The 21,706-nt window shown below is 46.2% G+C and overlaps 33 non-coding genes and 11 pseudogenes across 33 annotated transcripts; all 44 read right to left on the reverse strand.

Moving 5' to 3' along the window:
• Positions 1–238: 238 nt before the first annotated feature.
• LOC148857549 (5S ribosomal RNA) lies at positions 239–357 on the reverse strand. The gene has a single exon (XR_016095760.1). It is a non-coding gene; the product is annotated as a 5S ribosomal RNA (ribosomal RNA).
• Positions 358–716: 359 nt separating this feature from the next.
• Positions 717–835, reverse strand: LOC148857550 (5S ribosomal RNA). The gene has a single exon (XR_016096163.1). It is a non-coding gene; the product is annotated as a 5S ribosomal RNA (ribosomal RNA).
• Positions 836–1,194: 359 nt separating this feature from the next.
• LOC148857551 (5S ribosomal RNA) lies at positions 1,195–1,312 on the reverse strand (annotated as a pseudogene).
• Positions 1,313–1,671: 359 nt separating this feature from the next.
• LOC148857552 (5S ribosomal RNA) lies at positions 1,672–1,789 on the reverse strand (annotated as a pseudogene).
• A 359-nt stretch (positions 1,790–2,148) lies between these two features.
• LOC148857553 (5S ribosomal RNA) lies at positions 2,149–2,267 on the reverse strand. Its single transcript, XR_016097156.1, has one exon. It is a non-coding gene; the product is annotated as a 5S ribosomal RNA (ribosomal RNA).
• Positions 2,268–2,625: 358 nt separating this feature from the next.
• LOC148857554 (5S ribosomal RNA) lies at positions 2,626–2,743 on the reverse strand (annotated as a pseudogene).
• Positions 2,744–3,102: 359 nt separating this feature from the next.
• On the reverse strand, positions 3,103–3,221 carry LOC148857555 (5S ribosomal RNA). The gene has a single exon (XR_016098120.1). It is a non-coding gene; the product is annotated as a 5S ribosomal RNA (ribosomal RNA).
• Positions 3,222–3,580: 359 nt separating this feature from the next.
• Positions 3,581–3,698, reverse strand: LOC148857556 (5S ribosomal RNA; annotated as a pseudogene).
• An 837-nt stretch (positions 3,699–4,535) lies between these two features.
• On the reverse strand, positions 4,536–4,654 carry LOC148857557 (5S ribosomal RNA; annotated as a pseudogene).
• Positions 4,655–5,013: 359 nt separating this feature from the next.
• Positions 5,014–5,132, reverse strand: LOC148857558 (5S ribosomal RNA). The gene has a single exon (XR_016097320.1). It is a non-coding gene; the product is annotated as a 5S ribosomal RNA (ribosomal RNA).
• A 359-nt stretch (positions 5,133–5,491) lies between these two features.
• On the reverse strand, positions 5,492–5,607 carry LOC148857559 (5S ribosomal RNA; annotated as a pseudogene).
• Positions 5,608–5,966: 359 nt separating this feature from the next.
• LOC148857560 (5S ribosomal RNA) lies at positions 5,967–6,085 on the reverse strand (annotated as a pseudogene).
• Positions 6,086–6,444: 359 nt separating this feature from the next.
• On the reverse strand, positions 6,445–6,563 carry LOC148857561 (5S ribosomal RNA). The gene has a single exon (XR_016097657.1). It is a non-coding gene; the product is annotated as a 5S ribosomal RNA (ribosomal RNA).
• A 359-nt stretch (positions 6,564–6,922) lies between these two features.
• LOC148857562 (5S ribosomal RNA) lies at positions 6,923–7,041 on the reverse strand. Its single transcript, XR_016096213.1, has one exon. It is a non-coding gene; the product is annotated as a 5S ribosomal RNA (ribosomal RNA).
• A 359-nt stretch (positions 7,042–7,400) lies between these two features.
• LOC148857563 (5S ribosomal RNA) lies at positions 7,401–7,519 on the reverse strand. Its single transcript, XR_016095706.1, has one exon. It is a non-coding gene; the product is annotated as a 5S ribosomal RNA (ribosomal RNA).
• Positions 7,520–7,878: 359 nt separating this feature from the next.
• On the reverse strand, positions 7,879–7,997 carry LOC148857564 (5S ribosomal RNA). The gene has a single exon (XR_016098401.1). It is a non-coding gene; the product is annotated as a 5S ribosomal RNA (ribosomal RNA).
• A 359-nt stretch (positions 7,998–8,356) lies between these two features.
• LOC148857565 (5S ribosomal RNA) lies at positions 8,357–8,475 on the reverse strand. Its single transcript, XR_016095761.1, has one exon. It is a non-coding gene; the product is annotated as a 5S ribosomal RNA (ribosomal RNA).
• A 359-nt stretch (positions 8,476–8,834) lies between these two features.
• On the reverse strand, positions 8,835–8,953 carry LOC148857566 (5S ribosomal RNA; annotated as a pseudogene).
• Positions 8,954–9,312: 359 nt separating this feature from the next.
• LOC148857567 (5S ribosomal RNA) lies at positions 9,313–9,431 on the reverse strand (annotated as a pseudogene).
• Positions 9,432–9,790: 359 nt separating this feature from the next.
• On the reverse strand, positions 9,791–9,909 carry LOC148857568 (5S ribosomal RNA). Its single transcript, XR_016098358.1, has one exon. It is a non-coding gene; the product is annotated as a 5S ribosomal RNA (ribosomal RNA).
• A 359-nt stretch (positions 9,910–10,268) lies between these two features.
• LOC148857569 (5S ribosomal RNA) lies at positions 10,269–10,387 on the reverse strand. Its single transcript, XR_016096612.1, has one exon. It is a non-coding gene; the product is annotated as a 5S ribosomal RNA (ribosomal RNA).
• Positions 10,388–10,746: 359 nt separating this feature from the next.
• LOC148857570 (5S ribosomal RNA) lies at positions 10,747–10,865 on the reverse strand. Its single transcript, XR_016098176.1, has one exon. It is a non-coding gene; the product is annotated as a 5S ribosomal RNA (ribosomal RNA).
• A 359-nt stretch (positions 10,866–11,224) lies between these two features.
• On the reverse strand, positions 11,225–11,343 carry LOC148857571 (5S ribosomal RNA). The gene has a single exon (XR_016096606.1). It is a non-coding gene; the product is annotated as a 5S ribosomal RNA (ribosomal RNA).
• A 359-nt stretch (positions 11,344–11,702) lies between these two features.
• LOC148857572 (5S ribosomal RNA) lies at positions 11,703–11,821 on the reverse strand. The gene has a single exon (XR_016096673.1). It is a non-coding gene; the product is annotated as a 5S ribosomal RNA (ribosomal RNA).
• Positions 11,822–12,180: 359 nt separating this feature from the next.
• LOC148857573 (5S ribosomal RNA) lies at positions 12,181–12,299 on the reverse strand. Its single transcript, XR_016096671.1, has one exon. It is a non-coding gene; the product is annotated as a 5S ribosomal RNA (ribosomal RNA).
• A 359-nt stretch (positions 12,300–12,658) lies between these two features.
• LOC148857574 (5S ribosomal RNA) lies at positions 12,659–12,777 on the reverse strand (annotated as a pseudogene).
• Positions 12,778–13,136: 359 nt separating this feature from the next.
• On the reverse strand, positions 13,137–13,255 carry LOC148857575 (5S ribosomal RNA). The gene has a single exon (XR_016095707.1). It is a non-coding gene; the product is annotated as a 5S ribosomal RNA (ribosomal RNA).
• Positions 13,256–13,614: 359 nt separating this feature from the next.
• On the reverse strand, positions 13,615–13,733 carry LOC148857576 (5S ribosomal RNA). The gene has a single exon (XR_016096645.1). It is a non-coding gene; the product is annotated as a 5S ribosomal RNA (ribosomal RNA).
• A 359-nt stretch (positions 13,734–14,092) lies between these two features.
• Positions 14,093–14,211, reverse strand: LOC148857577 (5S ribosomal RNA). Its single transcript, XR_016096445.1, has one exon. It is a non-coding gene; the product is annotated as a 5S ribosomal RNA (ribosomal RNA).
• Positions 14,212–14,570: 359 nt separating this feature from the next.
• On the reverse strand, positions 14,571–14,689 carry LOC148857578 (5S ribosomal RNA). The gene has a single exon (XR_016097848.1). It is a non-coding gene; the product is annotated as a 5S ribosomal RNA (ribosomal RNA).
• A 359-nt stretch (positions 14,690–15,048) lies between these two features.
• LOC148857579 (5S ribosomal RNA) lies at positions 15,049–15,167 on the reverse strand (annotated as a pseudogene).
• A 359-nt stretch (positions 15,168–15,526) lies between these two features.
• Positions 15,527–15,645, reverse strand: LOC148857580 (5S ribosomal RNA). Its single transcript, XR_016097512.1, has one exon. It is a non-coding gene; the product is annotated as a 5S ribosomal RNA (ribosomal RNA).
• A 360-nt stretch (positions 15,646–16,005) lies between these two features.
• LOC148857581 (5S ribosomal RNA) lies at positions 16,006–16,124 on the reverse strand. Its single transcript, XR_016097042.1, has one exon. It is a non-coding gene; the product is annotated as a 5S ribosomal RNA (ribosomal RNA).
• A 359-nt stretch (positions 16,125–16,483) lies between these two features.
• Positions 16,484–16,602, reverse strand: LOC148857582 (5S ribosomal RNA). Its single transcript, XR_016096237.1, has one exon. It is a non-coding gene; the product is annotated as a 5S ribosomal RNA (ribosomal RNA).
• Positions 16,603–16,961: 359 nt separating this feature from the next.
• LOC148857583 (5S ribosomal RNA) lies at positions 16,962–17,080 on the reverse strand. Its single transcript, XR_016097244.1, has one exon. It is a non-coding gene; the product is annotated as a 5S ribosomal RNA (ribosomal RNA).
• A 359-nt stretch (positions 17,081–17,439) lies between these two features.
• LOC148857584 (5S ribosomal RNA) lies at positions 17,440–17,558 on the reverse strand. The gene has a single exon (XR_016097666.1). It is a non-coding gene; the product is annotated as a 5S ribosomal RNA (ribosomal RNA).
• Positions 17,559–17,917: 359 nt separating this feature from the next.
• On the reverse strand, positions 17,918–18,036 carry LOC148857585 (5S ribosomal RNA). Its single transcript, XR_016096130.1, has one exon. It is a non-coding gene; the product is annotated as a 5S ribosomal RNA (ribosomal RNA).
• Positions 18,037–18,395: 359 nt separating this feature from the next.
• On the reverse strand, positions 18,396–18,514 carry LOC148857586 (5S ribosomal RNA). The gene has a single exon (XR_016096816.1). It is a non-coding gene; the product is annotated as a 5S ribosomal RNA (ribosomal RNA).
• A 359-nt stretch (positions 18,515–18,873) lies between these two features.
• Positions 18,874–18,992, reverse strand: LOC148857587 (5S ribosomal RNA). The gene has a single exon (XR_016095895.1). It is a non-coding gene; the product is annotated as a 5S ribosomal RNA (ribosomal RNA).
• A 359-nt stretch (positions 18,993–19,351) lies between these two features.
• LOC148857588 (5S ribosomal RNA) lies at positions 19,352–19,470 on the reverse strand. The gene has a single exon (XR_016096613.1). It is a non-coding gene; the product is annotated as a 5S ribosomal RNA (ribosomal RNA).
• A 359-nt stretch (positions 19,471–19,829) lies between these two features.
• On the reverse strand, positions 19,830–19,948 carry LOC148857589 (5S ribosomal RNA). Its single transcript, XR_016097492.1, has one exon. It is a non-coding gene; the product is annotated as a 5S ribosomal RNA (ribosomal RNA).
• Positions 19,949–20,307: 359 nt separating this feature from the next.
• LOC148857590 (5S ribosomal RNA) lies at positions 20,308–20,426 on the reverse strand. Its single transcript, XR_016097670.1, has one exon. It is a non-coding gene; the product is annotated as a 5S ribosomal RNA (ribosomal RNA).
• Positions 20,427–20,785: 359 nt separating this feature from the next.
• LOC148857591 (5S ribosomal RNA) lies at positions 20,786–20,904 on the reverse strand. Its single transcript, XR_016096817.1, has one exon. It is a non-coding gene; the product is annotated as a 5S ribosomal RNA (ribosomal RNA).
• A 359-nt stretch (positions 20,905–21,263) lies between these two features.
• Positions 21,264–21,382, reverse strand: LOC148857592 (5S ribosomal RNA). The gene has a single exon (XR_016096566.1). It is a non-coding gene; the product is annotated as a 5S ribosomal RNA (ribosomal RNA).
• Between the last annotated feature and the right edge of the window lie 324 nt (positions 21,383–21,706).

Raw genomic sequence — 21,706 nt, forward strand, 5'->3', positions numbered from 1 at the left:
CCAGGTGAGCGGAGTTATTCCTTTCTAGATCTGCCGCATCCCCGGATAAATGTAGTAATATCGCGGGGGCCACAATGCACGACGAATGCCAAAAGCCCTGTTTTGCACCGTTCCCATTCAGTAATGACGGTCATTCCGCAAATGGTCCGAGTATCCGGCACGTTGTTTCCAGTTGTCTCGCTGAAACGACATATGGAATTTGCAAATAGTATATCAAAAATAAAATATTAATAAAATTGGGGTGCAACACGAGGACTTCGCAGGAGGTCACCCATCCTAGTACTACTCTCGCCCAAGCACGCTTAACTTCGGAGTTCTGATGGGATCCGGTGCATTAGTGCTGGTATGATCGCACCCGTTTGCTTCTTGTTCGCTTTAATCTTTATGCCCTCACTATCTTGCTCCCCTCCATTAATTCTTTCAGACTTGAAAAAACGGTGTATGCAACTTTCCTCCCTTGATAACCGTGCACAAGCTCCCACGTGAGCGGAGTAATTCCTTTCTAGATCTGTCGCTGCCCCGGATAGATGCAATAATATCGCGGGGCCCACAATGCACGACGAATGCCAAAAGCCCAGTTTTGCACCGTTCCCATTCAGTAATGACGATCGTGCCGCAAATGGTCAGAGTATCCGGCACGTTGTTTCCAGTTGTCTCGCCGAAACGACATATGGAATTTGCAAATAGTATATCAAAAATAAAATATTTATAAAATTGGGGTGCAACACGAGGACTTCCCAGGAGGTCACCCATCCTAGTACTACTCTCGCCCAAGCACGCTTAACTTCGGAGTTCTGATGGGATCCGGTGCATTAGTGCTGGTATGATCGCACCGGTTTTCTTCTTGTTCGCTTTAATCTTTATGCACTCACTATCTTGCTCCCCTCCATTAATTCTTTCAGACTTGAAAACACGGTGTATGCAACTTTCCTCCCTTGGTAACCGTGCACAAGCTTCCACGTGAGCGGAGTTATTCCTTTGTAGATCTGCCGTAGCCCTGGATAGATGTAATAATATCGCGGTGCCCACAATGCACGACGAATGCCAAAAGCCCGGTTTTGCACCGTTCCCATTCAGTAATGACGATCGTGCCGCAAATGGTCCGAGTATCCGGCGTGTTGTTTCTAGTTGTATCGCCGAAACGACATTTGGAATTTGCAAATAGTATATCAAAAATAAAATATTAATAAAATTGGGGTGCAACACGAGGACTTCCTAGGAGGTCACCAATCTTAATACTACTCTCGCCAAGAACGCTTAACTTCGGAGTTCAAATGGGATCCGATGCATTAGTGCTGGAATGATCGCACCCATTTTCTTCTTGCACGCTTAAATCTTTATGCACTCACTATTTTGCTCCCCTCCATTAATTCTTTCAGACTTGAAAAAACGGTGTATGCAACTTTCCTCCCTTGGTACCCGTGCACAAGCTCCCACATGAGCGGAGTTATTCATTTCTAGATCTGCCGCAGCCCCGGATAGATGCAATACTATCGTGGGGCCCACAATGCACGACGAACACCCAAAGCCCGGTTTTGCAACGTTCCCATTCAATAATGACGATCGAACCGCAAATGCTCCGAGTATCCGGCGCGTTGTATCCAGTTGTCTCGCCAAAATGACATATGGAATTTGCAAATATTATATCAAAAATAAAATATTAATAAAATTGGGGTGCAACATGAGGACTTCCTAGGCGGTCACCAATCTTAGTAATACTCTCGCCAAGAACGCTTAACTTCGGAGTTCAAATGGGATCCGATGCATTAGTGCTTGTATGATCGCACCCATTTTCTTCTTGCTCGCTTAAATCTTTATGCAAACACTATTTTGCTCCCCTCCATTAATTCTTTCAGACTTGAAAAAACGGTGTATGCAACTTTCCTCCCTAGGTACCCGTGCACAAGCTCCCACGTGAGCGGAGTTATTCATTTCCAGATCTGCCGCAGCCCCGAATAGATGCAATAATATCGCAGGGCCCACAATCCACGACGAACGCCCAAATCCCGATTTTGCACCGTTCCCATTCAGTAATGACGATCGAACCGTAAATGCTCCGAGTATCCAGCGCGTTGTTTCCAGTTGTCTCGCCGAAACGACATATGGAATTTGCAAATAGTATATCAAAAATAAAATATTAATAAAATTGGGGTGCAACACGAGGACTTCCTAGGAGGTCACCAATCCTAGTACTACTCTCGCCCAAGCACGCTTAACTTCGGAGTTCTGATGGGATCCGGTGTATTAGTGCTGGTATGATCGCACCCGTTTGCTTCTTGCTCGCATAAATCTTTATGCACTCACTATCTTGCTCCCCTCCATTAATTCTTTCGGACTTGAAAAAATGGTGTATGCAACTTTCCTCCCTTGGTAACCGTGCACAAGCTCCCACGTGAGCGGAGTTATTCCTTTCCAGATCTGCCGCAGCCCCGGATAGATGCAATAATATCATGGGGCCAACAATGCACGACGAATGCCAAAAGCCCGGTTTTGCACCGTTCCCATTCAGTAATGACGATCGTGCCGCAAATGGTCCGAGTATCCGGCGTGTTGTTTCTAGTTGTCTCGCCGAAACGACATATGGAATTTGCAAATAAATATCAAAAATAAAATATTAATAAAATTGGGGTGCAACACGAGGACTTCCTTGGAGGTCACCAATCTTAGTACTACTCTCGCCAAGAACGCTTAACTTCGGAGTTCAAATGGGATCCGATGCATTAGCGCTGGTATGATCGCACCCATTTTCTTCTTGCTCGCTTAAATCTTTGTGCACTCACTATCTTGCTGCCCTCCATTAATTCTTTCAGACTTGAAAAAACGGTGTATGCAACTTTCCTCCCAAGGTAACCGTGCACAAGCTTCCACGTGAGCGGAGTTATTCCTTTCCAGATCTGCCGCAGCCCCGGATAGATGCAATAATATCACGGGGCCCACAATGCACGACGAATGCCAAAAGCCCGGTTTTGCACCGTTCCCATTTAATTATGACGATCGTGCCGCAAATGGTCCTAGTATCCGGCACATTGTTTCCAGTTGTCTCGCCGAAACGACATATGGAATTTGCAAATAGTATATCAAAAATAAAATAATAATAAAATTGGGGTGCAACACGAGGACTTCCCAGGAGGTCACCCATCCTAGTACTACTCTTGCCCAAGCATGCTTAACTTCAGAATTCTGATGGGATCCGGTGCATTAGTGCTGGTATGATCGCACCCGTTTGCTTTTTGCTCGCTTAAATCTTTATGCACTCACTATCTTGTTCCCCTCCATTAATTATTTCAGACTTGAAAACACGGTGTATGCAACTTTCCTCCCTTGGTAACCGTGCACAAGCTTCCACGTGAAAGGAGTTATTCCTTTGTAAATCTGCCGTAGCCCTGGATAGATGCAATAATATCGTGGGGCCCACAATGCACGACGAATGCCAAAAGCCCGGTTTTGCACCGTTCCCATTCAGTAATGACGATCGTGCCGCAAATGGTCCAAGTATCCGGCGTGTTGTTTCTAGTTGTATCGCTGAAACGACATATGGAATTTGCAAATAGTATATCAAAAATAAAATATTAATAAAATTGGGGTGCAACACGAGGACTTCCTAGGAGGTCACCAATCCTAGTACTACTCTCGCCAAGAACGCTTAACTTCGGAGTTCAAATGGGATCCGATGCATTAGTGCTGGTATGATCGCACCCATTTTCTTCTTGCACGCTTAAATCTTTATGCACTCACTATTTTGCTCCCCTCCATTAATTCTTTCAGACTTGAAAAAACGGTGTATGCAACTTTCCTCCCTTGGTACCCGTGCACAAGCTCCCACGTGAGCGGAGTTATTCATTTCCAGATCTGCCGCAGCCCCGGATAGATGCAATACTATCGCGGGACCCACAATGCACGACGAACACCCAAAGCCCGGTTTTGCAACGTTCCCATTCAATAATGACGATCGAACCGCAAATGCTCCGAGTATCCGGCGCGTTGTATCCAGTTGTCTCGCCAAAATGACATATGGAATTTGCAAATATTATATCAAAAATAAAATATTAATAAAATTGGGGTGCAACACGAGGACTTCCTAGGAGGTCACCAATCTTAGTAATACTCTCGCCAAGAACGCTTAATTTCGGAGTTCAAATGGGATCCGATGCATTAGTGATTGTATGATCGCACCCATTTTTCTTCTTGCTCGCTTAAATCTTTATGCACTCACTATTTTGCTCCCCTCCATTAATTCTTTCAGACTTAAAAAAACGGTGTATGCAACTTTGCTCCCTTGGTACCCGTGCACAAGCTCCCACGTGAGCGGAGTTATTTATTTCCAGATCTGCCGCAGCCCCGGATAGATAAAATAATATCGCGGGGCCCACAATCCACGACGAACGCCCAAATCCCGATTTTGCACCGTTCCCATTCAGTAATGACGATCGAACCGTAAATGCTCCGAGTATCCAGCGCGTTGTTTCCAGTTGTCTCGCCGAAACGACATATGGAATTTGCAAATAGTATATTAAAAATAAAATATTAATAAAATTGGGGTGCAACACAAGGACTTCCAAGGAGGTCACCAATCCTAATACTACTCTCGCCCAAGCACGCTTAACTTCGGAGTTCTGAAGGGATCCGGTGTATTAGGGCTGGTATGATCGCACCCGTTTCCTTCTTGTTCGCTTTAATCTTTATGCACTCACTATCTTGCTCCCCTCCATTAATTCCTTCAGACTTGAAAAAACGGTGTATGCAACTTTCCTCCCTTGGTAACCGTGCACAAGCTCCAAGGTGAGCGGAGTTATTCCTTTCTAGATCTGTCGCAGCCCCGGATAAATGTAGTAAAATCGCGGGGCCCACAATGCACGACGAATGCCTAAAGCCCAGTTTTGCACCGTTCCCATTCAGTAATGACGGTCGTGCCGCAAATGGTCCGAGTATCCGGCGCTTTGTTTCCAGTTGTCTCGCCGAAACGACATATGGAATTTGCAAATAATATATCAGAAATAAAATATTAATAAAATTGAGGTGCAACACGAGGACTTCCCAGGAGGTCACCCATCCTAGTACTACTCTCGCCCAAGCATGCTTAACTTCGGAGTTCTGATGGGATCCGGTGCATTAGTTCTGGTATGATCGCACCCGTTTGCATCTTGTTCGCTTAAATCTTTATGCACTCACTGTCTTGCTCCCCTCCATTAATCCTTTCAGATTTGAAAAAACGGTGTATGCAACTTTCCTCCCATGGTAACCGTGCACAAGCTCCCAGGTGAGCGGAGTTATTCCTTTGTAGATCTGTCGCATCCCCGGATAAATGTAGTAATATCGTGGGGCCCACAATGCACGACGAATGCCAAAAGCCCGGTTTTGCACCGTTCCCATTCAGTAATGACGGTCGTTCCCCAAATGGTCCGAGTATCCGGCATGTTGTTTCCTGCTGTCTCGCCGAAACGACATATGGAATTTGCAAATAGTATATCAAAAATAAAATATTAATAAAATTGGGGTGCAACACGAGGACTTCCCAGGTCACCCAGCCTAGTACTACTCTCGCCCAAGCACGCTTTACTTCGGTGTTCTGATGGGATCCGGTGCATTAGTGCTGGTATGATCGCACCCGTTTGCTTCTTGTTCGCTTTAATCTTTATGCACTCACTATTTTGCTCCCCTCCATTAATTCTTTCAGACTTGAAAAAACGGTGTATGCAACTTTCCTCCCTTGGTAACCGTGCACAAGCTCCCAGGTGTGCGGAGTTATTCCTTTCTAGATCTGTCGCTGCCCCGGATAAATGTAGTAATATCGCGGGGCCCACAACGCACGATGAATGCCAAAAGACCGGTTTTGCACCGTTCCCATTCAGTAATGACGGTCGAGCCGCAAATGGTCCGAGTATCCGGCACGTTGTTTCCAGTTGTCTCGCCGAAACGACATATGGAATTTGCAAATAGTATATCAAAAATAAAATATTAATAAAATTGGGGTGCAACACGAGGACTTCCCAGGAGGTTACCCATCCTAGTACTACTGTCGCCCAAGCACGCTTAACTTCGGAGTACTGATTGTATCCGGTGCATTAGTGCTGGTATTATCGCACCCGTTTGCATCTTGTTCGCTGAAATCTTTATGCACTCCCTGTCTTGCTCCCCTTCATTAATTCCTTCAGATTTGAAAAAACGGTGTATGCAACTTTCCTCCCTTGGTAACCATGCACAAACTCCCAGGTGAGCGGAGTTATTCCTTTCTAGATCTGCCGCATCCCCGGATAAATACAGTAATATCGCGGGGCCCACAATGCAGGACGAATGCCAAAAGCCCGGTTTTGCACCGTTCCCATTCGTTAATGACGGTCGTGCCGCAAATGGTCCGAGTATCCGGCTCGTTGTTTCCAGTTCTCTCGCCGAAACGACATATGGAATTTGCAAATAGTATATCAAAAATAAAATATTAATAAAATTGGGGTGCAACACGAGGACTTCCTAGGAGGTCACCCATCCTAGTACTACTATCGCCCAAGCACGCTTAACTCCGGAGTTCTGATGGGATCCGGTGCATTAGTGCTGGTATGATCGCACCCGTTTTCTTCTTGTTCGCTTTAAACTTTATGCACTCACTATCTTGCTCCCCTCCATTAATTCTTTCAGACTTGAAAAAACGGTGTATGCAACTTTCCTCCCTTGGTAACCGTGCACAAGCTCCCATGTGAGCGGAGTTATTCCTTTCTAGATCTGCCGCATCCACGGATAAATGTAGTAATATCGCGGGGCCCACAATGCACGACGAATGCCAAAAGCCCAGTTTTGCACCGTTCCCATTCAGTAATGACGGTCGTTCCGCAAATGGTCCGATTATCCGGCACGTTGTTTCCAGTTGTCTCGCCGAAACGACATATGGAATTTGCAAATAATATATCAAAAATAAAATATTAATAAAATTGGGGTGCAACACGAGGACTTCCCAGGAGGTCACCCACCCTAGTACTACTCTCGCCCAAGCACGCTTAACTTTGGAGTTCTGATGGGATCCGGTGCATTAGTGCTGGTATGATCGCACCCGTTTGCATCTTGTTCGCAGAAATCTTTATGCTCTCACTATCTTGCTCCCCTCCATTAATCCTTTCAGATTTGAAAAAACGGTGTATGCAACTTTCCTCCCTTGGTAACCGTGCACAAGCTCCCAGGTGAGCGGAGTTATTCCTTAGTAGATTTGCCGCATCCCCTGATAAATATTGTAATATCGCGGGGCCCACAATGCACGACGAATGCCAAAAGCCCGGTTTTGCACCGTTCCCATTCAGTAATGACGGTCGTTCCGCAAATGGTCCGAGTATCCGGCACGTTGTTTCCTGTTGTCTCGCCGAAACGACATATGGAATTTGCAAATAGTATATCAAAAATAAAATATTAATAAAATTGGGGTGCAACACGAGGACTTCCCAGGAGGTCACCCATCCTAGTACTACTCTCGCCCATGCACGCTTAACTTCGGAGTTCTGATGGGATCCGGTGCATTAGTGCTGGTATGATCGCACCCGTTTGCTTCTTCTTCGCTTTAATCTTTATGCACTCACTATCTTGCTCCCCTCCATTAATTCTTTCAGACTCGAAAAAACGGTGTATGCAATTTTCCTCCCTTGGTAACCGTGCACAAGCTCCCAGGTGAGCGGAGTTATTCCTTTCTAGATCTGTCGCTGCCCCGGATAAATGTAGTAATATCATGGGGCCCACAATGCACGACGAATGCCAAAAGACCGGTTTTGCACCGTTCCCATTCAGTAATGACGGTCGTGCCGCAAATGGTCCGAGTATCCGGCACGATGTTTCCAGTTGTCTCGCCGAAACGACATATGGAATTTGCAAATAGTATATCAAAAATAAAATATTAATAAAATTGGGGTGCAACACGAGGACTTCCCAGGAGGTCACCCATCCTAGTACTACTCTCGCCCAAGCACGCTTAACTTCGGAGTTCTGATGGGATCCGGTGCATTAGTGCTGGTATGATCGCACCCGTTTTCTTCTTCTTCGCTTTAATCTTTATGCACTCACTATCTTGCTCCCCTCCATTAATTCTTTTAGACTTGAAAAAACGGTGTATGGGACTTTCCTCCCTTGGTAACCGTGCACAAGCTCCCAGGTGAGCGGAGTTATTCCTTAGTAGATTTGCCGCATCCCCGGATAAATATTGTAATATCGCGGGGCCCACAATGCACGACGAATGCCAAAAGCCCGGTTTTGCACCGTTCCCATTCAGTAATGACGGTCGTTCCGCAAATGGTCCGAATATCCGGCACGTTGTTTCCTGTTGTCTCGCCAAAACGACATATGGAATTTGCAAATAGTATATCAAAAATAAAATATTAATAAAATTGGGGTGCAACACGAGGACTTCGCAGGAGGTCACCCATCCTAGTACTACTCTCGCCCAAGCACGCTTAACTTCGGAGTTCTGATGGGATCCGGTGCATTAGTGCTGGTATGATCGCACCCGTTTGCTTCTTGTTCGCTTTAATCTTTATGCCCTCACTATCTTGCTCCCCTCCATTAATTCTTTCAGACTTGAAAAAACGGTGTATGCAACTTTCCTCCCTTGATAACCGTGCACAAGCTCCCAGGTGAGCGGAGTTATTCCTTTCTAGATCTGTCGCTGCCCCGGATAAATGTAGTAATATCGCGGGGCCCACAATGCACGACGAATGCCAAAAGACCGGTTTTGCACCGTTCCCATTCAGTAATGACGGTCGTGCCGCAAATGGTCAGAGTATCCGGCACGTTGTTTCCAGTTGTCTCGCCGAAACGACATATGGAATTTGCAAATAGTATATCAAAAATAAAATATTAATAAAATTGGGTTGTAACACGAGGACTTCCCAGGAGGTCACCCATCCTAGTAGTACTCTCGCCCAAGCACGCTTAACTTCGGAGTTCTGATGGGATCCGGTGCATTAGTGCTGGTATGATCGCACCGGTTTTCTTCTTGTTCGCTTTAATCTTTATGCACTCACTATCTTGCTCCCCTCCATTAATTCTTTCAGACTTGAAAAAACGGTGTATGCAACTTTCCTCCCTTGGTAACCGTGCACAAGCTCCCAGGTGAGCGGAGTTATTCCTTTCTAGATCTGCCGCATCCTCGGATAAATGTAGTAATATCACGGGGCCCACAATGCACGACGAATGCCAAAAACCCAGTTTTGCACCGTTCCCATTCAGTAATGACGGTCGTGCCGCAAATGGTCCGAGTATCCGGCACGTTGTTTCCAGTTGTCTCGCCGAAACGACATATGGAATTTGCAAATAGTATATCAAAAATAAAATATTAATAAAATTGGGGTGCAACACGAGGACTTCCCAGGAGGTTACCCATCCTAGTACTACTGTCGCCCAAGCACGCTTAACTTCGGAGTACTGATTGTATCCGGTGCATTAGTGCTGGTATGATCGCACCCGTTTGCATCTTGTTCGCTGAAATCTTTATGCACTCCCTGTCTTGCTCCCCTTCAGTAATTCCTTCAGATTTGAAAAAACGGTGTATGCAACTTTCCTCCCTTGGTAACCATGCACAAACTCCTAGGTGGGCGGAGTTATTCCTTTCTAGATCTGCCGCATCCCCGGATAAATGCAGTAATATCGCGGGGCCCACAATGCAGGACGAATGCCAAAAGCCCGGTTTTGCACCGTTCCCATTCGTTAATGACGGTCGTGCCGCAAATGGTCCGAGTATCCGGCTCGTTGTTTCCAGTTGTCTCGCCGAAACGACATATGGAATTTGCAAATAGTATATCAAAAATAAAATATTAATAAAATTGGGGTGCAACACGAGGACTTCCCAGGAGGTCACCCACCCTAGTACTACTCTCGCCCAAGCACGCTTAACTTCGGAGTTCTGATGGGATCCGGTGCATTAGTGCTGGTATGATCGCACCCATTTGCATCTTGTTCGCAGAAATCTTTATGCTCTCACTGTCTTGCTCCCCTCCATTAATCCTTTCAGATTTGAAAAAATGGTGTATGCAACTTTCCTCCCTTGGTAACCGTGCACAAGCTCCCAGGTGAGCGGAGTTATTCCTTAGTAGATTTGCCGCATCCCCGGATAAATATTGTAATATCGCGGGGCCCACAATGCACGACGAATGCCAAAAGCACGGTTTTGCACCGTTCCCATTCAGTAATGACGGTCGTTCCGCAAATGGTCCGAGTATCCGGCACGTTGTTTCCTGTTGTCTCGCCAAAACGACATATGGAATTTGCAAATAGTATATCAAAAATAAAATATTAATAAAATTGGGGTGCAACACGAGGACTTCCCAGGAGGTCACCCATCCTAGTACTACTCTCGCTCATGCACGCTTAACTTCGGAGTTCTGATGGGATCCGGTGCATTAGTGCTGGTATGATCGCACCCGTTTGCTTCTTGTTCGCTTTAATCTTTATGCACTCACTATCTTGCTCCCCTCCATTAATTCTTTCAGACTCGAAAAAACGGTGTATGCAATTTTCCTCCCTTGGTAACCGTGCACAAGCTCCCAGGTGAGCGGAGTTATTCCTTTCTAGATCTGTCGCTGCCCCGGATAAATGTAGTAATATCGTGGGGCCCACAATGCACGACGAATGCCAAAAGACCGGTTTTGCACCGTTCCCATTCAGTAATGACGGTCGTGCCGCAAATGGTCCGAGTATCCGGCACGATGTTTCCAGTTGTCTCGCCGAAACGACATATGGAATTTGCAAATAGTATATCAAAAATAAAATATTAATAAAATTGGGGTGCAACACGAGGACTTCCTAGGAGGTCACCCATCCTAGTACTACTCTCGCCCAAGCACGCTTAACTTCGTATTTCTGATGGGATCCGGTGCATTAGTGCTGGTATGATCGCACCCGTTTTCTTCTTCTTCGCTTTAATCTTTATGCACTCACTATCTTGCTCCCCTCCATTAATTCTTTTAGACTTGAAAAAACGGTGTATGCGACTTTCCTCCCTTGGTAACCGTGCACAAGCTCCCAGGTGAGCGGAGTTATTCCTTTCTAGATCTGCCGCATCCCCGGATAAATGTAGTAATATCGCGGGGGCCACAATGCACGACGAATGCCAAAAGCCCTGTTTTGCACCGTTCCCATTCAGTAATGACGGTCATTCTGCAAATGGTCCGAGTATCCGGCACGTTGTTTCCAGTTGTCTCGCCGAAACGACATATGGAATTTGCAAATAGTATATCAAAAATAAAATATTAATAAAATTGGGGTGCAACACGAGGACTTCCCAGGAGGTCACCCATCCTAGTACTACTCTCGCCCATGCACGCTTAACTTCGGAGTTCTGATGGGATCCGGTACATTAGTGCTGGTATTATCGCACCCGTTTGCTTCTTGTTCGCTTTAATCTTTATGCCCTCACTATCTTGCTCCCCTCCATTAATTCTTTCAGACTCGAAAAAACGGTGTATGCAATTTTCCTCCCTTGGTAACCGTGCACAAGCTCCCAGGTGAGCGGAGTTATTCCTTTCTAGATCTGTCGCTGCCCCGGATAAATGTAGTAATATCGTGGGGCCCACAAAGCACGACGAATGCCAACAGACCGGTTTTGCACCGTTCCCATTCAGTAATGACGGTCGTGCCGCAAATGGTCCGAGTATCCGGCACGATGTTTCCAGTTGTCTCGCCGAAACGACATATAGAATTTGCAAATAGTATATCAAAAATAAAATATTAAAAAAATTGGGGTGCAACACGAGGACTTCCCAGGAGGTCACCCATCCTAGTACTACTGTCGCCCAAGCACGCTTAACTTCGGAGTTCTGATGGGATCCGGTGCATTAGTGCTGGTATGATCGCACCCGTTTTCTTCTTCTTCGCTTTAATCTTTATGCACTCACTATCTTGCTCCCCTCCATTAATTCTTTTAGACTTGAAAAAACGGTGTATGGGACTTTCCTCCCTTGGTAACCGTGCACAAGCTCCCAGGTGAGCGGAGTTATTCCTTAGTAGATTTGCCGCATCCCCGGATAAATATTGTAATATCGCGGGGCCCACAATGCACGACGAATGCCAAAAGCCCAGTTTTGCACCGTTCCCATTCAGTAATGACGGTCGTTCCGCAAATGGTCCGAATATCCGGCACGTTGTTTCCTGTTGTCTCGCCAAAACGACATATGGAATTTGCAAATAGTATATCAAAAATAAAATATTTATAAAATTGGGGTGCAACACGAGGACTTCCCAGGAGGTCACCCATCCTAGTACTACTCTCGCCCATGCACGCTTAACTTCGGAGTTCTGATGGGATCCGGTGCATTAGTGCTGGTATGATCACACCGGTTTTCTTCTTGTTCGCTTTAATCTTTATGCACTCACTATCTTGCTCCCCTCCATTAATTCTTTCAGACTTGAAAAAACGGTGTATGCAACTTTCCTCCCTTGGTAACCGTGCACAAGCTCCCAGGTGAGCGGAGTTATTCCTTTCTAGATCTGCCGCATCCCCGGATAAATGTAGTAATATCGCGGGGCCCACAATGCACGACGAATGCCAGAAACCCAGTTTTGCACCGTTCCCATTCAGTAATGACGGTCGTGCCGCAAATGGTCCGATTATCCGGCACGTTGTTTCCAGTTGTCTCGCCGAAACGACATATGGAATTTGCAAATAGTATATCAAAAATAAAATATTAATAAAATTTGGGTGCAACACGAGGACTTCCCAGGAGGTTACCCATCCTAGTACTACTGTCGCCCAAGCACGCTTAACTTCGGAGTACTGATTGTAACCGGTGCATTAGTGCTGGTATGATCGCACCCGTTTGCATCTTGTTCGCTGAAATCTTTATGCACTCCCTGTCTTGCTCCCCTTCATTAATTCCTTCAGATTTGAAAAAACGGTGTATGCAACTTTCCTCCCTTGGTAACCATGCACAAATTCCCAGGTGAGCGGAGTTATTCCTTTCTAGATCAGCCGCATCCCCGGATAAATGCAGTAATATCGCGGGGCCCACAATGCAAGACGAATGCCAAAAGCCCGGTTTTGCACCGTTCCCATTCAGTAATGACGGTCGTGCCGCAAATGGTCCGAGTATCCGGCACGTTGTTTCCTGTTGTCTCGCCGAAACGACATATGGAATTTGCAAATAGTATATCAAAAATAAAATATTAATAAAATTGGGGTGCAACACGAGGACTTCCCAGGAGGTCACCCATCCTAGTACTACTCTCGCCCATGCACGCTTAACTTCGGAGTTCTGATGGGATCCGGTGCATTAGTGCTGGTATGATCGCACCCGTTTGCTTCTTGTTCGCTTTAATCTTTATGCACTCACTATCTTGTTCCCCTCCATTAATTCTTTCAGACTCGAAAAAATGGTGTATGCAATTTTCCTCCCTTGGTAACCGTGCACAAGCTCCCAGGTGAGCGGAGTTATTCCTTTGTAGATCTGTCGCTGCCCCGGATAAATGTAGTAATATCGTGGGGCCCATAATGCACGACGATTGCCAAAAGACCGGTTTTGCACCGTTCCCATTCATTAATGACGGTCGTGCCGCAAAAGGTCCGAGTATCCGGCACGATGTTTCCAGTTGTCTCGCCGAAACGACATATGGAATTTGCAAATAGTATATCAAAAATAAAATATTAATAAAAATGGGGTGCAACACGAGGAATTCCCAGGAGGTCACCCATCCTAGTACTACTCTCGCCCAAGCACGCTTAACTTCGAAGTTCTGATGGGATCCGGTGCATTAGTGCTGGTATGATCGCACTCGTTTTCTTCTTCTTCGCTTTAATCTTTATGCACTCACTATCTTGCTCCCCTCCATTAATTCTTTTAGACTTGAAAAAATGGTGTATGCGACTTTCCTCCCTTGGAAACCGTGCACAAACTCCCAGGTGAGCGGAGTTATTCCTTTCTAGATCTGCCGCATCCCCGGATAAATGTAGTAATATCGCGGGGGCCACAATGCACGACGAATGCCAAAAGCCCTGTTTTGCACCGTTCCCATTCAGTAATCACGGTCATTCCGCAAATGGTCCGAGTATCCGGCACGTTGTTTCCAGTTGTCTCGCCGAAACGACATATGGAATTTGCAAATAGTATATCAAAAATAAAATATTAATAAAATTGGGGTGCAACACGAGGACTTCGCACGAGGTCACCCATCCTAATACTACTCTCGCCCAAGCACGCTTAACTTCGGAGTTCTGATGGGATCCGGTGCATTAGTGCTGGTATGATCGCACCCGTTTGCTTCTTGTTCGCTTTAATCTTTATGCCCTCACTATCTTGCTCCCCTCCATTAATTCTTTCAGACTTGAAAAAACGGTGTATGCAAATTTCCTCCCTTGATAACCGTGCACAAGCTCCCAGGTGAGCGGAGTAATTCCTTTCTAGATCTGTCGCTGCCCCGGATAAATGTAGTAATATCGCGGGGCCCACAATGCACGACGAATGCCAAAAGACCGGTTTTGCACCGTTCCCATTCAGTAATGACGGTCGTGCCGCAAATGGTCAGAGTATCCGGCACGTTGTTTCCAGTTGTCTCGCCGAAACGACATATGGAATTTGCAAATAGTATATCAAAAATAAAATATTAATAAAATTGGGTTGCAACACGAGGACTTCCCAGGAGGTCACCCATCCTAGTAGTACTCTCGCCCAAGCACGCTTAACTTCGGAGTTCTGATGGGATCCGGTGCATTAGTGCTGGTATGATCGCACCGGTTTTCTTCTTGTTCGCTTTAATCTTTATGCACTCACTATCTTGCTCCCCTCCATTAATTGTTTCAGACTTGAAAAAACGGTGTATGCAACTTTCCTCCCTTGGTAACCGTGCACAAGCTCCCAAGTGAGCGGAGTTATTCCTTTCTAGATCTGCCGCATCCCCGGATAAATGTAGTAATATCGCGGGGCCCACAATGCACGACGAATGCCAAAAACCCAGTTTTGCACCGTTCCCATTCAGTAATGACGGTCGTGCCGCAAATGGTCCGAGTATCCGGCACGTTGTTTCCAGTTGTCTCGCCGAAACGACATATGGAATTTGCAAATAATATATCAAAAATAAAATATTAATAAAATTGGGGTGCAACACGAGGACTTCCCAGGAGGTTACCCATCCTAGTACTACTGTCGCCCAAGCACGCTTAACTTCGGAGTACTGATTGTATCCGGTGCATTAGTGCTGGTATGATCGCACCCGTTTGCATCTTTTTCGCTGAAATCTTTATGCACTCCCTGTCTTGCTCACCTTCATTAATTCCTTCAGATTTGAAAAAACGGTGTATGCAACTTTCCTCCCTTTGTAACCATGCACAAACTCCCAGGTGAGCGGAGTTATTCCTTTCTAGATCTGCCGCATCCCCGGATAAAAGCAGTAATATCGCGGGGCCCACAATGCAGGACGAATGCCAAAAGCCCGGTTTTGCACCGTTCCCATTCGTTAATGACGGTCGTGCCGCAAATGGTCCGAGTATCCGGCTCGTTGTTTCCAGTTGTCTTGCCGAAACGACATATGGAATTTCCAAATAGTATATCAAAAATAAAATATTAATAAAATTGAAGTGCAACACGAGGACTTCCGAGGAGGTCACCCACCCTAATACTACTCTCGCCCATGCACGCTTAACTTCGGAGTTCTGATGGGATCCGGTGCATTAGTGCTGGTATGATCGCACCCGTTTGCATCTTGTTCGCAGAAATCTTTATGCTCTCACTGTCTTGCTCCCCTCCATTAATCCTTTCAGATTTGAAAAAACGGTGTATGCAACTTTCCTCCCTTGGTAACCGTGCACAAGCTCCCAGGTGAGCGGAGTTATTCCTTAGTAGATTTGCCGCATCCCCGGATAAATATTGTAATATCGCGGGGCCAACAATGCACGACGAATGCCAAAAGCCCGGTTTTTGCACCGTTCCCATTCAGTAATGACGGTCGTTCCGCAAATGGTCCGAGTATCCGGCACGTTGTTTCCTGTTGTCTCGCCGAAACGACATATGGAATTTGCAAATAGTATATCAAAAATAAAATATTAATAAAATTGGGGGGCAACACGAGGACTTCCCAGGAGGTCACCCATCCTAATACTACTCTCGCCCAAGCACACTTAACTTCGGAGTTCTGATGGGATCCGGTGCATTAGTGCTGGTATGATCGCACCCGTTTGCTTCTTGTTCGCTTTAATATTTATGCACTCACTATCTTGCTCCCCTCCATTAATTCTTTCAGACTTGAAAAAACGGTGTATGCAACATTCCTCCCTTGGTAACCGTGCACAAGCTCCCAGATGAGCGGAGTTATACCTTTCTAGATCTGTCGCAGCCTCGGATAAATGTAGTAATATCGCGGGGCCCACAATGCACGACGAATGCCAAAAGCCCGGTTTTGCACCGTTCCCATTCAGTAATGACGGTCGTGCCGCAAATGGTCCGAGTATCTGGCACTTTGTTTCCAGTTGTCTCGCCGAAACGACATATGGAATTTGCAAATAATAATTCAAAAATAAAATATTAATAAAATTGAGGTGCAACACGAAGACTTCCCAGGAGGTCACCCATCCTAGTACTACTCTCGCCCAAGCACGCTTAACTTCGGAGTTCTGATGGGATCCGGTGCATTAGTGCTGGTATGATCGCACCCGTTTGCATCTTGTTCGCAGAAATCTTTATGCACTCACTGTCTTGCTCCCCTCCATTAATCCTTTCAGATTTGAAAAAACGGTGTATGCAACTTTCCTCCCTTGTTAACCGTGCACAAGCTCCCAGGTGAGCGGAGTTATATCTTTGTAGATCTGACGCATCCCCGGATAAATGTTGTAATATAGCGGGGCCCACAATGCACGACGAATGCCAAAAGCCCGGTTTTGCACCGTTCCCATTCATTAATGACGGTCGTGCCGCAAATGGTCCGAGTATCCGGCTCGTTGTTTCCTGTTGTCTCGCCGAAACGACATATGGAATTTGCAAATAATATATCAAAAATAAAATATTAATAAAATTGGGGTGCAACACGAGGACTTCCCAGGAGGTCACCCATCCTAGTACTACTCTCGCCCAAGCACGCTTAACTTCGGAGTTCGGATGGGATCCGGTGCATTAGTGCTGGTATGATCGCACCCGTTTGCTTCTTGTTCGCTTTAATCTTTATGCACTCACTATCTTGCTCCCCTCCATTAATTCTTTCAGACTTGAAAAAACGGTGTATGCAACTTTCCTCCCTTGGTAACCGTGCACAAGCTCCCAGGTGAGCGGAGTTATTCCTTTCTAGATCTGCCGCATCCTCGGATAAATGTAGTAATATCACGGGGCCCACAATGCACGACGAATGCCAAAAGCCCAGTTTTGCACCGTTCCCATTCAGTAATGACGGTCGTGCCGCAAATGGTCCGAGTATCCGGCACGTTGTTTCCAGTTGTCTCGCCGAAACGACATATGGAATTTGCAAATAGTATATCAAAAATAAAATATTAATAAAATTGGGGTGCAACACGATGACTTCCCAGGAGGTCACCCATCCTAATACTACTCTCGCCCAAGCACGCTTAACTTCGGAGTTCTGATGGGATCCGGTGCATTAGTGCTGGTATGATCGTACCCGTTTGCATCTTGTTCGCAGAAATCTTTATGCACTCACTGTCTTGCTCCCCTCCATTAATCCTTTCAGACTTGAAAAAACGGTGTAAGCAACTTTCCTCCCTTGGTAACCGTGCACAAGCTCCCAGGTGAGCGGAGTTATTCCTTAGAAGATCTGCCGCATCCCCGGATAAATGTTGTAATATCGCGGGGCCCACAATGCACGACGAATGCCAAAAGCCGGGTTTTGCACCGTTCCCATTCAGTAATGACGGTCGTTCCGCAAATGGTCCGAGTATCCGGCACGTTGTTTCCTGTTGTCTCGCCGAAACGACATATGGAATTTGCAAATAGTATATCAAAAATAAAATATTAATAAAATTGGGGTGCAACACGAGGACTTCCCAGGAGGTCACCCATCCTAGTACTACTCTCGCCCAAGCACGCTTAACTTCGGAGTTCTGATGGGATCCGGTGCATTAGTGCTGGTACGATCGCACCCGTTTGCTTCTTGTTCGCTTTAATCTTTATGCACTCACTATCTTGCTCCCCTCCATTAATTCCTTCAGACTTGAAAAAACGGTGTATGCAACTTTCCTCCCTTGGTAACCGTGCACAAGCTCCAAGGTGAGCGGAGTTATTCCTTTCTAGATCTGTCGCTGCCCCGGATAAAGGTAGTAAAATCGCGGGGCCCACAATGCACGACGAATGCCTAAAGCCCGGTTTTGCACCGTTCCCATTCAGTAATGACGGTCGTGCCGCAAATGGTCCGAGTATCCGGCGCTTTGTTTCCAGTTGTCTCGCCGAAACGACATAAGGAATTTGCAAATAATTTATCAGAAATAAAATATTAATAAAATGGAGGTGCAACACGAGGACTTCCAAGGAGGTCACCCATCCTAGTACTACTCTCGCCCAAGCACACTTAACTTCGGAGTTCTGATGGGATCCGGTGCATTAGTGCTGGTATGATCGCACCCGTTTGCATCTTGTTCGCAGAAATCCTTATGCACTCACTGTCTTGCTCCCCTCCATTAATCCTTTTAGATTTGAAAAAACGGTGTATGCAACTTTCCTCCCTTGGTAACCGTGCACAAGCTCCCAGGTGAGCGGAGTTATTCATTTGTAGATCTGCCGCATCCCCGGATAAATGTTGTAATATCACGGGGCCCACAATGCACGACGAATGCCAAAAGCCCGGTTTTGCACCGTTCCCATTCAGTAATGACGGTCGTTCCGCAAATGGTCCGAGTATCCGGCACGTTGTTTCCAGTTGTCTCGCCGAAACGACATATGGAATTTGCAAATAGTATATCAAAAATAAAATATTAATAAAATTGGGGTGCAACACGAGGACTTCCCAGGAGGTCACCCATCCTAGTACTACTCTCGCCCAAGCACGCTTAACTTCGGAGTCCTGATGGGATCCGGTGCATTAGTGCTGGTATGATCGCACCCGTTTGCTTCTTGTTCGCTTTAATCTTTATGCACTCACTATCTTGCTCCCCTCCATTAATTCTTTCAGACTTGAAAAAACGGTGTATGCAACTTTCCTCCCTTGGTAACCGTGCACAAGCTCCCAGGTGAGCGGAGTTAGTCCTTTCTAGATCTGTCGCTGCCCCGGATAAATGTAGTAATATCACGGGGCCCACAATGCACGACGAATGCCAAAAGACCGGTTTTGCACCGTTCCCATTCAGTAATGACGGTCGTGCCGCAAATGGTCCGAGTATCCGGCACGTTGTTTCCAGTTGTCTCGCCGAAACGACATATGGAATTTGCAAATAGTATATCAAAAATAAAATATTAATAAAATTGGGTTGCAACACGAGGACTTCCCAGGAGGTCACCCGTCCTAGTACTACTCTCGCCCAAGCACGCTTAACTTCGGAGTTCTGATGGGATCCGGTGCATTAGTGCTGGTATGATCGCACCCGTTTTCTTCTTGTTCGCTTTAATCTTTATGCACTCACTATCTTGCTCCCCTCCATTAATTCTTTCAGACTTGAAAAAACGGTGTATGCAACTTTCCTCCCTTGGTAACCGTGCACAAGCTCCCAGGTGAGCGGAGTTATTCCTTTCAAGATCTGCCGCATCCCCGGATAAATGTAGTAATATCGTGGGGCCCACAATGCACGACGAATGCCAAAAGCCCAGTTTTGCACCGTTCCCATTCAGTAATGACGGTCGTGCTGCAAATGGTCCGAGTATCCGGCACGTTGTTTCCATTTGTCTCGCCGAAACGACATATGGAATTTGCAAATAATATATCAAAAATAAAATATTAATAAAATTGGGGTGCAACACGAGGACTTCCCAGGAGGTCACCGATCCTAGTACTACTCTCGCCCAAGCACGCTTAACTTCGGAGTTCTGATGGGATCCGGTGCATTAGTGCTGGTACGATCGCACCCGTTTGCTTCTTGTTCGCTTTAATCTTTATGCACTCACTATCTTGCTCCCCTCCATTAATTCCTTCAGACTTGAAAAAACGGTGTATGCAACTTTCCTCCCTTGGTAACCGTGCACAAGCTCCAAGGTGAGCGGAGTTATTCCTTTCTAGATCTGTCGCTGCCCCGGATAAATGTAGTAAAATCGCGGGACCCACAATGCACGACGAATGCCAAAAGCCCGGTTTTGCACCGTTCCCATTCAGTAATGACGGTCGTGCCGCAAATGGTCCGAGTATCCGGCACTTTGTTTCCAGTTGTCTCGCCGAAACGACATATGGAATTTGCAAATAGTATATCAAAAATAAAATATTAATAAAATTGAGGTGCAACACGAAGACTTCCTAGGAGGTCACCCATCCTAGTACTACTCTCGCCCAAGCACGCTTAACTTCGGAGTTCTGATGGGATCCGGTGCATTAGTGCTGGTACGATCGCACCCGTTTGCTTCTTGTTCGCTTTAATCTTTATGCACTCACTATCTTGCTCCCCTCCATTAATTCCTTCAGACTTGAAAAAACGGTGTATGCAACTTTCCTCCCTTGGTAACCGTGCACAAGCTCCCAGGTGAGCGGAGTTATTCCTTTCTAGATCTGTCGCAGCCCCGGATAAATGTAGTAAAATCGCGGGGCCCACAATGCACGACGAATGCCTAAAGCCCTGTTTTGCACCGTTCCCATTCAGTAATGACGGTCGTGCCGCAAATGGTCCGAGTATCCGGCACGTTGTTTCCAGTTGTCTCGCCGAAACGACATATGGAATTTGCAAATAATATATCAGAAATAAAATATTAATAAAATAGAGGTGCAACACGAGGACTTCCAAGGAGGTCACCCATCCTAGTACTACTCTCGCCCAAGCACACTTAACTTCGGAGTTCTGATGGGATCCGGTGCATTAGTGCTGGTATGATCGCACCCGTTTGCATCTTGTTCGCAGAAATCCTTATGCACTCACTGTCTTGCTCCCCTCCATTAATCCTTTCAGATTTGAAAAAACGGTGTATGCAACTTTCCTCCCTTGGTAACCGTGCACAAGCTCCCAGGTGAGCGGAGTTATTCCTTTGTAGATCTGCCGCATCCCCGGATAAATGTAATAATATCATGGGGCCCACAATGCACGACGAATGCCAAACGCCCGGTTTTGCACCGTTCCCATTCAGTAATGACGGTCGTTCCCCAAATGGTCCGAGTATCCGGCACGTTGTTTCCAGTTGTCTCGCCGAAACGACATATGGAATTTGCAAATAGTATATTAAAAATAAAATATTAATAAAATTGGGGTGCAACACAAGGACTTCCCAGGAGGTCACCCATCCTAGTACTACTCTCGCCCAAGCACGCTTAACTTCGGAGTTCTGATGGGATCCGGTGCATTAGTGCTGGTATGATCGCACCGGTTTTCTTCTTGTTCGCTTTAATCTTTATGCACTCACTATCTTGCTCCCCTCCATTAATTCTTTCAGACTTGAAAAAACGGTGTATGCAACTTTCCTCCCTTGGTAACCGTGCACAAGCTCCCAGGTGAGCGGAGTTATTCCTTTGTAGATCTGCCGCATCCCCGGATAAATGTAGTAATATCGCGGGGCCCACAATGCACTACGAATGCCAAAAGCTCTGTTTTGCACCGTTCCCATTCAGTAATGACGGTCGTGCCGCAAATGGTCCGAGTATCCGGCACGTTGTTTCCAGTTGTCTCGCCGAAACGACATATGGAATTTGC

The sequence above is a fragment of the Nelumbo lutea genome, chromosome 4 (genome assembly GCF_056320005.1).
Source record: "Nelumbo lutea isolate HS-2025 chromosome 4, American lotus-T2T, whole genome shotgun sequence".
Classification (NCBI taxonomy): Eukaryota; Viridiplantae; Streptophyta; class Magnoliopsida; order Proteales; family Nelumbonaceae; genus Nelumbo; species Nelumbo lutea.